The following is a 12,306-nucleotide window of genomic DNA, read 5'->3' on the forward strand; positions in this document are numbered from 1 at the left end:
CAGATGTAATCAAACATGTAATTACAAATTGCTATCAGAAAGGAACAGGATGTTGTGAATAATCTAGATTGAGGGAGGCCTCCTGAGATCAGAAGGATGAGCAGGCAGGTGGGAGAAAGCTATTGCTCAGCGAGGAAGAGCTTGACACCATGGCATTCAAAGACCAGGGTAGCTAGATGAGTCAGCGAAGGGAGAGTGATGTGGGAAGGGTAGAGAGAACTAGCCAGGGTACAGATCATGTGTGTGTCATGGTCAAGGATTCAGATTTTATTAATACTGTGGGGAGTCACTGAAGGATTTTAGACTGGCTAGTGATGATATGTCCAGTTTGCTGGAAGTATCCCTTTAGAAGCAGTCTCTGCACAAATAGTTCAGGAAGAAGTGACTAAGTGAATGGAGCTGGGAAGGGCAATTAGTATAAAAACTGTTAAGCAAAAAAAACAAAAACAAAAACAAACAAAAAAAACTGTTAAGCAGAAAGAATAAAAAACAAATGACCAGTCATCTCTAGGAGAATGGGGAAGCAGGCTAAAATGAGTCCCAGAATGTCTGTCAGATAGATACCAGTGCCATTCACCCGGCCAGGGAATCTTTACAAAATAAATTTGGGGAGATTGTAAATTTAGTTTATATCTTGTGTGCAAGGCCACTGAAACATATAAAGAGAAATGTCCAGAATACAGATAAAAGGAAGGTTTGAGCTCATGAAAACAGAGTTGCTGTAGTTCCTGAATTCTTCAACTATAGCTTATGGAAATCCTAGGCATTTATGTAGCAAATATTTACTTTTAAACTTTGTTACTTACGTTGGTTGTAACATTGAATATGGTGTGCTTACTTAGAGTGTATGAATGTTTACTATGTGCCAGGACCAGGGGTCCTTTTATTTTATAAAAGGGGTACTTTTATACTTTTATAAAAGTACCAGGGGTACTTTTATTCAGCAAATATTTATTGAGCTCCTTCGTGCAAGGCATTATTCCAGATACTGGGGTAACAGGGGAAAGTGAGAGACAAGGTTTCAGCTTTGCTTCTATAATCCAGTAATTGGATAAAAAAAAAGAACAAGTAGTGATGAGCGCCATGATGACAATAAAACAGGTCACATGGTAGAGTAACAAGGAGGCTACTCTGAGTGGTTAGAGAAGGCCTTTCTGAAGCGGTGTGATTTAAACAGAGGCCCCAAATGATGGGGAAGTGTCCACGATGCTAATATTTGGAAGATGAGCGCTTTAAGGCAGGGGAAACATTTGGTGAACAACCTATGTTTCTGTTGCGGCTGTAACAAATTGCCTCAACTTAGTGGTTTGAAACAATACAAATGAGTTATCTCACAGTTCTGGAGCTTTGAAGTCAAAAATGGATCTCACTGGCCTAAAATCAGCATATCAGTAGGCCTGCACTCTTTTCTAGGTTTCTAAGAGGAGAGTCTATTTCCTTTTCCTGTTCTAGGGGCTGCTGGCGTTCCTTGGCTTTTGGCTCCCCTCATCTTCAAAGTCAGCAACTACCCACCTAGTCTTTCTCATGATGAATCATTCTGACACAGCCTTTCTTCTGCCCTCTTTCACTTATAAAGACCCTTCTAATTATGATGGCCACACCCAGAGAACCCAGAACAATGTCTCCGTCTTGGGATCCCTACTTTAATCACAGCCATAAAGTCCCTTTTGCCATGTAAGGTAACAAACATATCACAGGTTCTGGTGGTCAGAATGTAGCCATCTTTGGGGGCCATTATTCTGCCTTCTATGGCGTGTTAAAGGTATAGAAAGAAGGTCAATATAACCAGAGTGTTGCAGGGAAATGGGACTGAGCCTGGAAGAGACCGGGACCAGATCATCCAGATCAATTATGTGTTTGTAGACCTCATGTTATGAAGTTTAGGACCAGATCATCCAGATCAATTATGTGTTTGTAGGCCTCAGGTTATAAAGTTTAGATTTTATTTAAATGTAGTTGAAAGCTGTAGGAAAATTTTAAGCAAGGAAAGAAATATTGGCTTTAAAGAAAAAGAAGAGAAACAAGTTAGGAGGATTTTGGAGTGGTTGAAGGGAGAGTTCTTGTTGGCCTGCACAAGAGAGACAGTGGTAGTGAGGAGGAAGAAAGGTAGATAATTTCCAATTGTGTTACAGAGGAGAGACAGATTTGGCTACTGGATTAGATTTAGATGACTCAGGATGACTACTAAGGTTCAGCTAAATCCACTAGTTGGGTAAATGTTAGTATCATTTACAAGGATGAAAAAGCTAGGGAAGAGCAAATTTAATAAGGAAAATCAAGATTTATTTTGGGACAGGCCATTAAACATTCACATGGAGATTAAGGAGTTGGCTAAACTGTTCCAAGTGAGGTCAGGGCTAGGGATAAAAATTTAGAAGTCCTTGGCATGAATGGTCTTTAAAGCCATGGGATTGGATAAAACTATCCAGAGAGTCGAGTGTACAAAAAAGAATCACAATAAAAGAAGACAGGTGACCTACCACCCTCCAGAGATCTCACCCTCTTTTCAGACATATGGCCCTGCTGTACTCAAAAATCTTCAATGGCTTCATCTACCCTGCAGGAAAAAATCCTAACATACCATGATCTACATATTCAATAGGTCAGAGTGAGTGACTTAAATAAAATTTATTTCTTCACGACTCTGGAGGCTAGAAGTTCAAGATCAAGGTGCTGGCAGGATTGGTTTCACTCTCCTTGATTTGCAGATGGCTACCCTCTTGATGCCTCTTCATGAGATCTTTTCTCATAAAAGATTTCTTTTTCTCATAAAAATCACAACCCATAAAAACTGTGAGATAGGGCAGCCTGGGTGGCTCAGCAGTTTAGCGCCGCCTTCAGCCCACAGCGTGATCCTGGAGACTGGGGATCAAGTCCCAGGTCAGGGTTCCTGCATGGAGCCTGCTTCTCCCTTTGCCTGTGTCTCTGCCTCTCTCTCTCTCTTTCTCTCTCTCTCTCTCGAATAAATAAGTAAAATCTTATCAAAAAAAAAAAAAACTGTGAGATAAATCATGTTTGTTGTTTTAGGATGGGAAATTTGGGAGGTAGCTCATTACACAGTAATAGATACCTAATATCGAAGCCAAATGGGAAAAAATTGAAAAGAGACTACAGTAAGCATAGACAACTCAGTCAATAAGTTTTTTTATGCTGTTGAGCACAGGAATTATCTGGCAACTGTGGAGAGATGCGGATCAATGATGCTTTTAACTCAACCAACTCCCACACTGTGCATCAAGAACTTCTCAAGTCTTGGGGTAACTGGCTGAGTCAGTCAGTGGAGCATGCAACTCTTGATCTCAGAGTTGTGAGTTCAAGCCCTATATTGGGTATAGAGATTGTTTAAAAATAAATTCTGTAATAATAAAAAAAATAACTCAGATCTTAGCATGGGCTTATAAGGAAATTGGAAGTACACAGCTTCATTCAGGCAAGTTAAATAAAAAGCTCCCCCAGCAATTTATAGAAACATAATTTAGATGGAAGTGTTTGGTTCAACCGTCAACACATGTAATTCTTTTATCACTGGTGGATAATTTGTGAAAATTACAATGGCATGATGATAATGATTTTATATTTTTTCTTTGGAGAAGTTGAATAAGTCTTATGTATGCTTTTTTTAATTATTTGAAGTAATTATAATTTAAATGAAAAGATCCATAAGGATCTTTTGATAAATTTTTTTGATTTAAATGAAAGGATCCATAATTCTTGACATGTCATGTAACCTTCAAAAAATACATATTTAAGAGCAATTGTTTTGATGGAAGAACACTTTTTTACCAGTGAATATTTTTAGCCCCAAAACATTACCATGAAAGGAAATGCTGAGTTATTTTCCTGTATTCTAAATATAGCAAAGATAAAGATATATAGTGGGCTCTCCAATTACAACAGAATACCACCAATACATGCTTAATTTGAAAACATATGTAGCTAGCTAGCTAATTTCCAAAATAAATATCTGGTAATCAGCTTCTCTGAGTGTTGCTAAAATGTTTTACAGAGATAGAGTACTGTTTTATTCTTTGATAAAGAACAACTCACAAACTAATATTAAACAGTTATGAAAATTCCAACTCAAATACAGGAGGTCATGTTTTACATTAGACTAGGAGTATAACCACTTCTCTTTTCTCTGCACAGGAATTTAGGCACTTAGCTTCTATTGTATTTGTGTTAATGAGAGTTATGCATGTAGATTCCCTCAATTCAAATGCCATTATGCCCTCTCCACATTGATAGCAACTGGGTTTGTCAGCATGGAAGATGTAATGCTACTTTCTTTCCTTAACCTATAGTGTGTGAATGTGTCTGTTTGCAGAAGACCTTATGCTCCCGTGGTTTGTGGAAACTCTCCATCTAATAGTTTCTCAGTCTCTTAAGTGGAAATCTGTCTCAGGAAATTAAGGACAAAGAGGAGAGTAGACAGCAGTGGATGATAAGCTATTGGGAAGCACAGTAAATAATGGAGGGAAATGCAGCCTGAAAGAGAGGGATCATTTAAGGCTATTAGATGACAAATCCACTTCAATGCAGTTATTATACCTGTAAATATAGAAAAATGATAATGTTGACAACTCTTCATCACACAATCTGTGTCATTAATAAATGATGAAGGATAGAAAGAGTAAAAGAAATAAAGCCAACACTGTGCATAACAATATCACAGAAGCACTTGGAAAAACTAGCTAAGCTAAAAACAAAGGCATAACTTGGCACCATTAATGAAGAATGACTGAGTTAAGAAGGAAAAATTCAAAAGCACGTGTGTGTAGAAAACAGCATGAATAATACAGTTTTTGTGGCTTAAAATGAATGTATGACTTTTCCTTACAATTATCAGAAAAAACTAATGTATGATAATTACCCGAGTAATTTTTTAAAATGTTGGTTGCTAGGGAAAAGATAGCTGCCTGCATAGCTCCAGGGCAGGTCAAAGATCATTCATAGAGTAGCTGTCCACTTCATATTCCTGAGAGAAATGCCAAACATATTAAAATTCTCCAGAGGGCATTTTTACCTCCTCCTAGAAAATTACATAGAGCTGTATCTATGATTGTCCTGTAAGACTGGGCATCAACTGGAATAATAAGTCCAATTTAAGTACAAAGATCTAAAAGAAATGTGGAAACCTTATGTCTGTAATTTGCAGACTTGGGTACATTCTACTAGGTTCTTGGGCTCCCAAAGGCTGTTTCAAAGAATGATTGGGTTGGCTGATTCAAGGGCTGTGTAATCAGAATGGGTGGTAGGGATTGCTGGCAGTATCTACTTGCCCATTTTCTCCTTTTTGCCTAGTGGGAGAACTCCTGATTCTACTGGGCACATGCTTTCAAAGAAAAATGGATAAGAAGGAAAAATTCAAAAGCACGTGTGTGTAGAAAACAGCATGAATAATACAGTTTTTGCGGCTGTAATCTTTGCTTTCTTTGTAAAGAAGCAAGTAGCTAGTAAATGGGCATATGAACAAGTTTTACCAATGGAATGTAATTAGAAGGGCCTGATTTCTAAGAAAAACCTCAAAGAAAGGGGATGTTCACCTCTTTGTACCTTTCTCTTCTTGCTAGCTAGAATGCAAGTATAAAGGCTTAAATCCCAAGCATCCATCTTTCCACCGAGACTGGTAGAGCACAAAAGGCATCTTGTGGAGCTGCCCCCTACATGCTTTAGACTGCCTACCCCCAGATTGTATGTATATTAGAGAGAAAACAAACTTCTTTCTTGTTTATCACTATTATTTTGAGTTTTCTATTACTTATAGCCAAGCCTAATGTTCATTAATGTGTTATGCATTTTTGAAAACTAGAAAATTATGCAGTAATATCTTGATCTAAAGAGTGATAAAAAAGTGAATTGCTAATACTGAATAATGCTAATTATTGCTTTCAACTCATAACATGTTTTGAACTTACACACAGTAGAAACTGAATCATTGGTGATAGATAATTTTGTGGTTTTTGTTTTAATTTTCTACATAATTTATTGTGAAATTATCAATGCCATAAAATCAATAAATATTTTATTTATCAAATAAAATATTGATCTTCATCATTTGCTTTTATTCATTTCTTCTTGACCAGTTCTTCATTTATCCTTTCAAATCATTGTATGCTACTCTTGAGGCGATGAAAACTTTCTGAACACTACACCTTAGAACCTGAAATTTCACCTGCAGCTACCTATATGCTCACTACATGCAGCTGGGGTCCTAAAGGTTTTTTCACAGCTATCCTCTATCACAAGTTCTTGGAAAACATTTATCATGAGAATATTAGTACATCTTCAACACTCATAGGCTTTATTGTACCTCCAAGGTCCCACCACTACCTGGCCAGCTGGCCAACAGTGCTTCATGTACTTCCCTCCCTTGACAGCCTTGAAGAAAAGTGATTAATTATTGAGTAGAAAAATAAGACTAGAGTTTGCTATTGTGATTGGCCTACTTGTCTTGGTAAATCTAATTTGTGCACATTGGGAGAAAGGAAAAATCTGGGTTAGAGACCAGAAGCTGTACCAGAAGATACCTTAGAGCCACACAAGCCAGGCTATATTTATAAGTATTATTTTTTAATAAACTGCATCTCTTAGCATCGGTGGTGAGGCTGGCTCAGGAATTTTAAGTGGCCCTGGGTACTGGGATTGAAAGTCTTGCACAATAAGGAAGAAAGAAAGTATCACTGCCATTCTCCAGTGGAACTTTCTTTTTCTATTTCAGAGGCTGTTGCAATTGTGTTTCTCTGGAAAGAACGAATTGAACGACCAGATGAATGGCATTTCCTGATATATACAGCTTATCAAAGCAGAGCTCTTAAATTCACATCTCCAAATTGCTTGCTTAGTACTATACCAGGAGTGGGAAAACTAAAGCCCTTGTTTTTGTAAATAAAAACAAATTCTGTTTTTATAGTTATATCGAAAGTTAGTCACAGCTGTGCCTAGTTGTTTAGTATTGTCTATGGCTCCTTTACTACAGCAATAGAGTTGAATAGTTGCAAAGCAATTTTATCGCCCAGTGAAGCCAGAAATATTTATTATCTGACCCATTACAGAGGCTTGCCTCTACAAAAGAAGTTTGCCACCCCATCCCTATTCTATAAACCTTATATAAGAAAAAGTTAAGATTCTTAAGTTTCACCTTTGACTTTTAAGATCTTCCTACCCCAAAATAACTCCCTGAATCTATCCACTCCTAGGTGCAGCTTACAAACTTTTCTAAGGAATAAGTGGAAATTTATTATTAAATCCCACTGGCAAATCTGCCTTCATCAACCCCTCAAAAGCAACACTTTCCTGAAAATGCAGTATAAAGACCTAAGGCCAAAAAGTATATTGATGGAAAATAGTACCTTTGTCTAGAAAGTTATGTCCTTGGGTAGATAGAGGCTGTTCTGACATAATTTTTCTTCCTTCCTGGAATGTAGGGAAAATGCAGAGGAAATAAAATCAACCAAAGATCAAGAAAACAAACAAAGAAAAAAGATCCAGAAGGCAGATATATGGCTGAATGAAATAAATAAAGTTAGAGAGAATTAAGACAATTTAAAATAGCATAGAAGAAAAGTAATATGAGTATATATTGAGATAGGCAGAAGTAATAGTTAAGGCAAACAGTTTGACTTTCTTGAGTCATTCATTTCTGGGTAAAAGTTATTTATATGTTTCTTCTAAAGTACTTAATCAAAAAAGATTGTTAGAGAATTGATTCTATTTTAATGGACTATTTGGAATTTTAGAAATTTAAAATCGGAGGTGCACTTTAAAATAATTCTAGTCCAATATTTCCATTAAACCGACAAGAACCAGTTGTGCTCCTCCTAAAAATTATACGCCAAACCAGTTATGCTCCTCCTAAAAATCATATGCTACCTACTGACAGGGCTGGGTCAGGCAATTGCAGTTCCCATTCACAGCATTCCCTCTTCCATGTTCACTACACTGGGACATAACTTCCCAGAAGAGCTGTTTTAGTGATAAAGATTATTAGATACAGAACTCAATTTTGGGAAAGTATAAGACCTTTAGAGATTTAGAGTCATCTTAAACAATTGGAATATACGCCTTTAGGAGTTCACTTGGAAGATAAAGTGAATTCGTAAGTATATAGGGGCCACCTGCAAAGCGGATGTAACGTAACCGTACATTGATAACCCAAGTATATAGTATCCTTCCCCTTTGCCACAGAGGATACTTTACAAAACCCCTAATAGTTGTCTGAAACTGCAGGAGTATAGTACCACGTCGTTTTCCTACACATATATTCCTATGGTAACATTTAATTTATAAATTAGGCAGAGTAAGAGATTAACAATGCTTAATAATAAAATGTAACAATTATAACAATATACTATGATAAAGTTATGTGAATGTGGTCTCTCTTTCAAAATACCTTGTTATAGTTTACTCATCTTTCTTCTTGTGATCATGTGAGATGATAAAATGCTTATGTGATGAGATGAAGTGAGGGTAGTGTCACAGCCATAATGACCTAGTGTTAAGCTACTATTTACCTTCTGAGGATATCAGGAAGATGATGTGATTCCAGACTGGGGTTGATTGACCCCAGTAACCGAATCTATTGAGTAAAACCACAAGGAAGGAGAATTACTATATCTTTAAGGTAAGACTAGAAAAGGGGAAAACTCTACAAATATTTTTCTCTTTCCTTATGTGATCAGTGAATTAATAAAAAATTTTGAGCATTTTAGTTTTTGTGTCTTTTAAATTACTTTTCCTATGAATTGTGTGCCATCTTCCTTTTACCCATTTACTTCAGTGATTAAGTTTTCTTATCATTCCTTTATGTCCAAATTTGGAAGTGCTAAGCATTTATTTTCTTTAGAGTAATCTCAACCATAATCTCTCATGGAACTCTCAGTTTTAGAGAATGCAGAGACTATTAAAGATAGAAGCTAGAATAAAATGTGAGCCATTCTACTAGATATTTAGGAATATTAATTAAGTCCTAATAGTACTTATATTTAAGTGCTTCTTTGTGGTTGCAATAGCATATCTTCCCAACAAGTTTGCTTCTTTGTCTTTACTTGAGTGGCAGATGTTTTTTTGCATGTCCTCTTCATCTGGGTACCAGCTGCATTGTCTCAATGGCTTTCAAAAGGAGACTAATGGGCCTAATCCATAAATACTGACTGGAAGTCAGAGTAAAGGCAAGAGGCTCTGTTTATTGGCCATTAGTCATCAATAAATGATAGCAGTGTTAAACAATAAACACAGAGCTCTCAGAATATCATTAACATGACTTATAAAATAAATGCTGCTATGATATATCAGTGTTTGATAGCCAAATCCTCAGAGGGCTCCAGGACTGGATTTGTCATCTCTTGCATTTTAAACTAAAATATCTTTTTAAAAAGCTATTTCTGGTTCTCAACTCTGATGGGCTTGTAAAAAGACTGGGATTTTCTCAAAGAGTAAGATCATCATTTCCTCTGGTTATATGTCTATCTTCATTGGGTTAACTTCATAAAAAGCTGAGAATTTCTGACAAATATTTTGATCTCTTCACAACTTGAGTCCCTACACTTTAGGTATATGTTATAGGAAGCATGTCTACACCCACTGACCACCTAATCCAAGAAAGCAAAGTATAAACCTTGAGACCTTAAGGAATGACTAACCACAAAACAAGATAAACCTGTTTTTATATTGCTTTCTAGAACAAAGTGAAAAGCAATAAAAAAAAAAAAAGTGCTTTGAAACTGTTTGCCTCCTCCTTTTTCCTGAAATCATATGTCTCCTCTCTTGGTACCGCACTGCAAACAGCTAGCGTCTATCACATGTCATGGTATTATTCCTACTTGTTCAATTTCCTAAAACCAAACACTCTAGAAGCAATAAATAAGGAAAGAAGAAACATGTTTTAAATGATCCCATTTTCATGCTTTATCACTTTTTCATGATCATTTTAGTTATCTACCTAAAGATTTATTTTGAAGACTAAGTGGTGAATTCACTTCTTCTTTTTTTTTTAATTCACTTCTAAAACCCATTTGAAATGCCTTACTTTAAAACACTTAGGAGAGTGAAAACCTGGAGGCTTCAAACTCCACAGTTACCATTTGAGTCAATTACCTAACCACAGTTACAGGTCTATTTCTTCATTGATAAAGCAGAATTATAATGTCCAGCAAACTTAAGTTCTTAAAATTCATAAGAAATCTCATTCTACCTCATTAAGAGGCAAGTGACGCTTCTACTTCCTAGTGACACATGTCATGGTTAATAATTCCTACATCATAAGGTGTCATGAGTGCTAAATACAGAGAAAGCACCCTACGGTAGAGTTAATGGTCAATAAAGTTAATTTTACCCCCTTCTTTTTTGTCTGTCTTCTGGTTCTTAAAGAGGAGAAAAGTCAGTAGTGTTCCTAAACATTAATATTTGCAGAATGGACTTAGGAATAGAATAAGATGAAAGTCTCAGGCTTTTAATGAAAACCTAAAATGAGGACAAGATATCTAATGCTTTTCTAGGAATCTTTGCTCAGGGGAAATACCCTACAATTTTCCTCTTTCTAAAAAATGTTTATTTGAATATAGTTGACATAAAAGTTACATTAGTTTCAGGTATACAACCTAGTGAGTCAACAAGTTTATATGTTACACTATGTACACCATAAGTGTAGGTACCATCTATTCCCATGCATCACTATTACAATATCATTGACTATATTCTTATGCCATGCCTTTTATTCCCGTGACTTATTCATTCCATAACTGGAGGTCTTTATCTCCCTCTCTCCTTCATCCATTTAATTTGTCTCATTTTAGGGGCTCCTGGGTGACTCAGTTGGTTAAGTGCCTGCCTTCGACTAGGGTCACCATTCTAGGGTCCTGGGATGGAGTCCCACTTTGGGCTCCCTGCTTAGTGGACAGCCTGTTCCCCCCTCTGTCTCTCCCCCTGATTGTACTCTCTCTCTCAAGTAAATAAGAAAATCTTTTTTAAAAATTGTGTCATTTTAAAAACACAGAGGCAGCAAAATGTTAACACCTTCCTTAAAGTTACTTAAGGAATATCCAAAAAGAGTATCAGAATTTCCACATTTGAAGTTCAAAATTCTAAAGACAAGCACATTATTTTGAGATATTATTTGGTGTATTTGTTTTTGTATCAGCAACCAGTGGCAGAATCACTAGTTATTTTTTAGGTTGTATATTTCTTCTATGAGCACAAGCTCCATTACATGTTGAGATCAGGAAGGCAAATGCAGCTGAAGAACTTCACAGTGGAAAGCAAAGAACGAGTCTGTAACTGAGCAAGTGCACAGGCAGCTGCCATGGCTGTGGTTCTTTGAGAAGCTATTTTTTTCCCTAGTGGTTGACATCCTTGTCCTCTGCCTCTTACTAAAATTCTCATTTGCACTGCTGAATCTGTGGAGCTTTAGTCTGTGCTATTCCAGGGGCAGGTCCCATGATGGAGTCGCCTGGGATATCTACCAGGGCTGTGCACCCAAGACATTTGCTTCCTACTTCTCCCTATTGCATTATGTTGTTGTTGTTTTTAAAGATTTTATTTATTTATTCACGAGAGACACGGAAAGAGAGAGGCAGAGACACAGGCAGAGAGAGAAGCAGGCTCCATGCAGGGAGCCTGATGTGGGACTCAATCCCAGGTCTCCAGGATCATGCCCTGGGCTGAAGGCAGATGCTCAACCGCTGAGCCACCCAGGAATCCCCTCCCTATTGCATTTGTTGGTTTGGCTGTCTACTCACAGAGATTTCATCACTGCTAGTTCATTGCCCTCTGCACTCAGGATGCTAACTTAGTGTGTGATCTCTAGTGGTCCTTGGCCATCTCTTGCTTGATAGAATATAAAACTTACCAGTATGCCGTGACAACGTAGGAACACCCCCCAGTATACTGCAAGTGGGTAACTTGCAGCGTTTGCACACACACAGCTCCAAATATGTTCCCGATCATGGCCACCTAAGAGATGACAGTTTTGCTCTTGCCTCAGGTTGAAAGTTTTTCAGAGTCACTCTGATTTCATTTCAGAGTAACCTCCATGAATGGCTTTGGAATGCTCCAAGGGCCTACAGTTTATCACAAGAGCAGGCTTGGATCCTGCTGCAATTCAATATCTTCAAGATGTCTCTGATCCGAGCTTTCTCGAGATAGACGGCAATGCCCTTGAAGGTTCTAAGACCAAGCCACACTTCCAGATGTTCCTAGATCACAAAGAAAACAGGACCAGGCCATTGCCTTCCAATGCTTCCAAATAGCAAAGCACGATGAAGTGTACATAGTGATCCATGCTGACATTTAGCCTTATTTACAATAAGGACC

This window comes from Canis lupus, chromosome 15 (genome assembly GCF_011100685.1).
Source record: "Canis lupus familiaris isolate Mischka breed German Shepherd chromosome 15, alternate assembly UU_Cfam_GSD_1.0, whole genome shotgun sequence".
Taxonomy (NCBI): domain Eukaryota; kingdom Metazoa; phylum Chordata; class Mammalia; order Carnivora; family Canidae; genus Canis; species Canis lupus.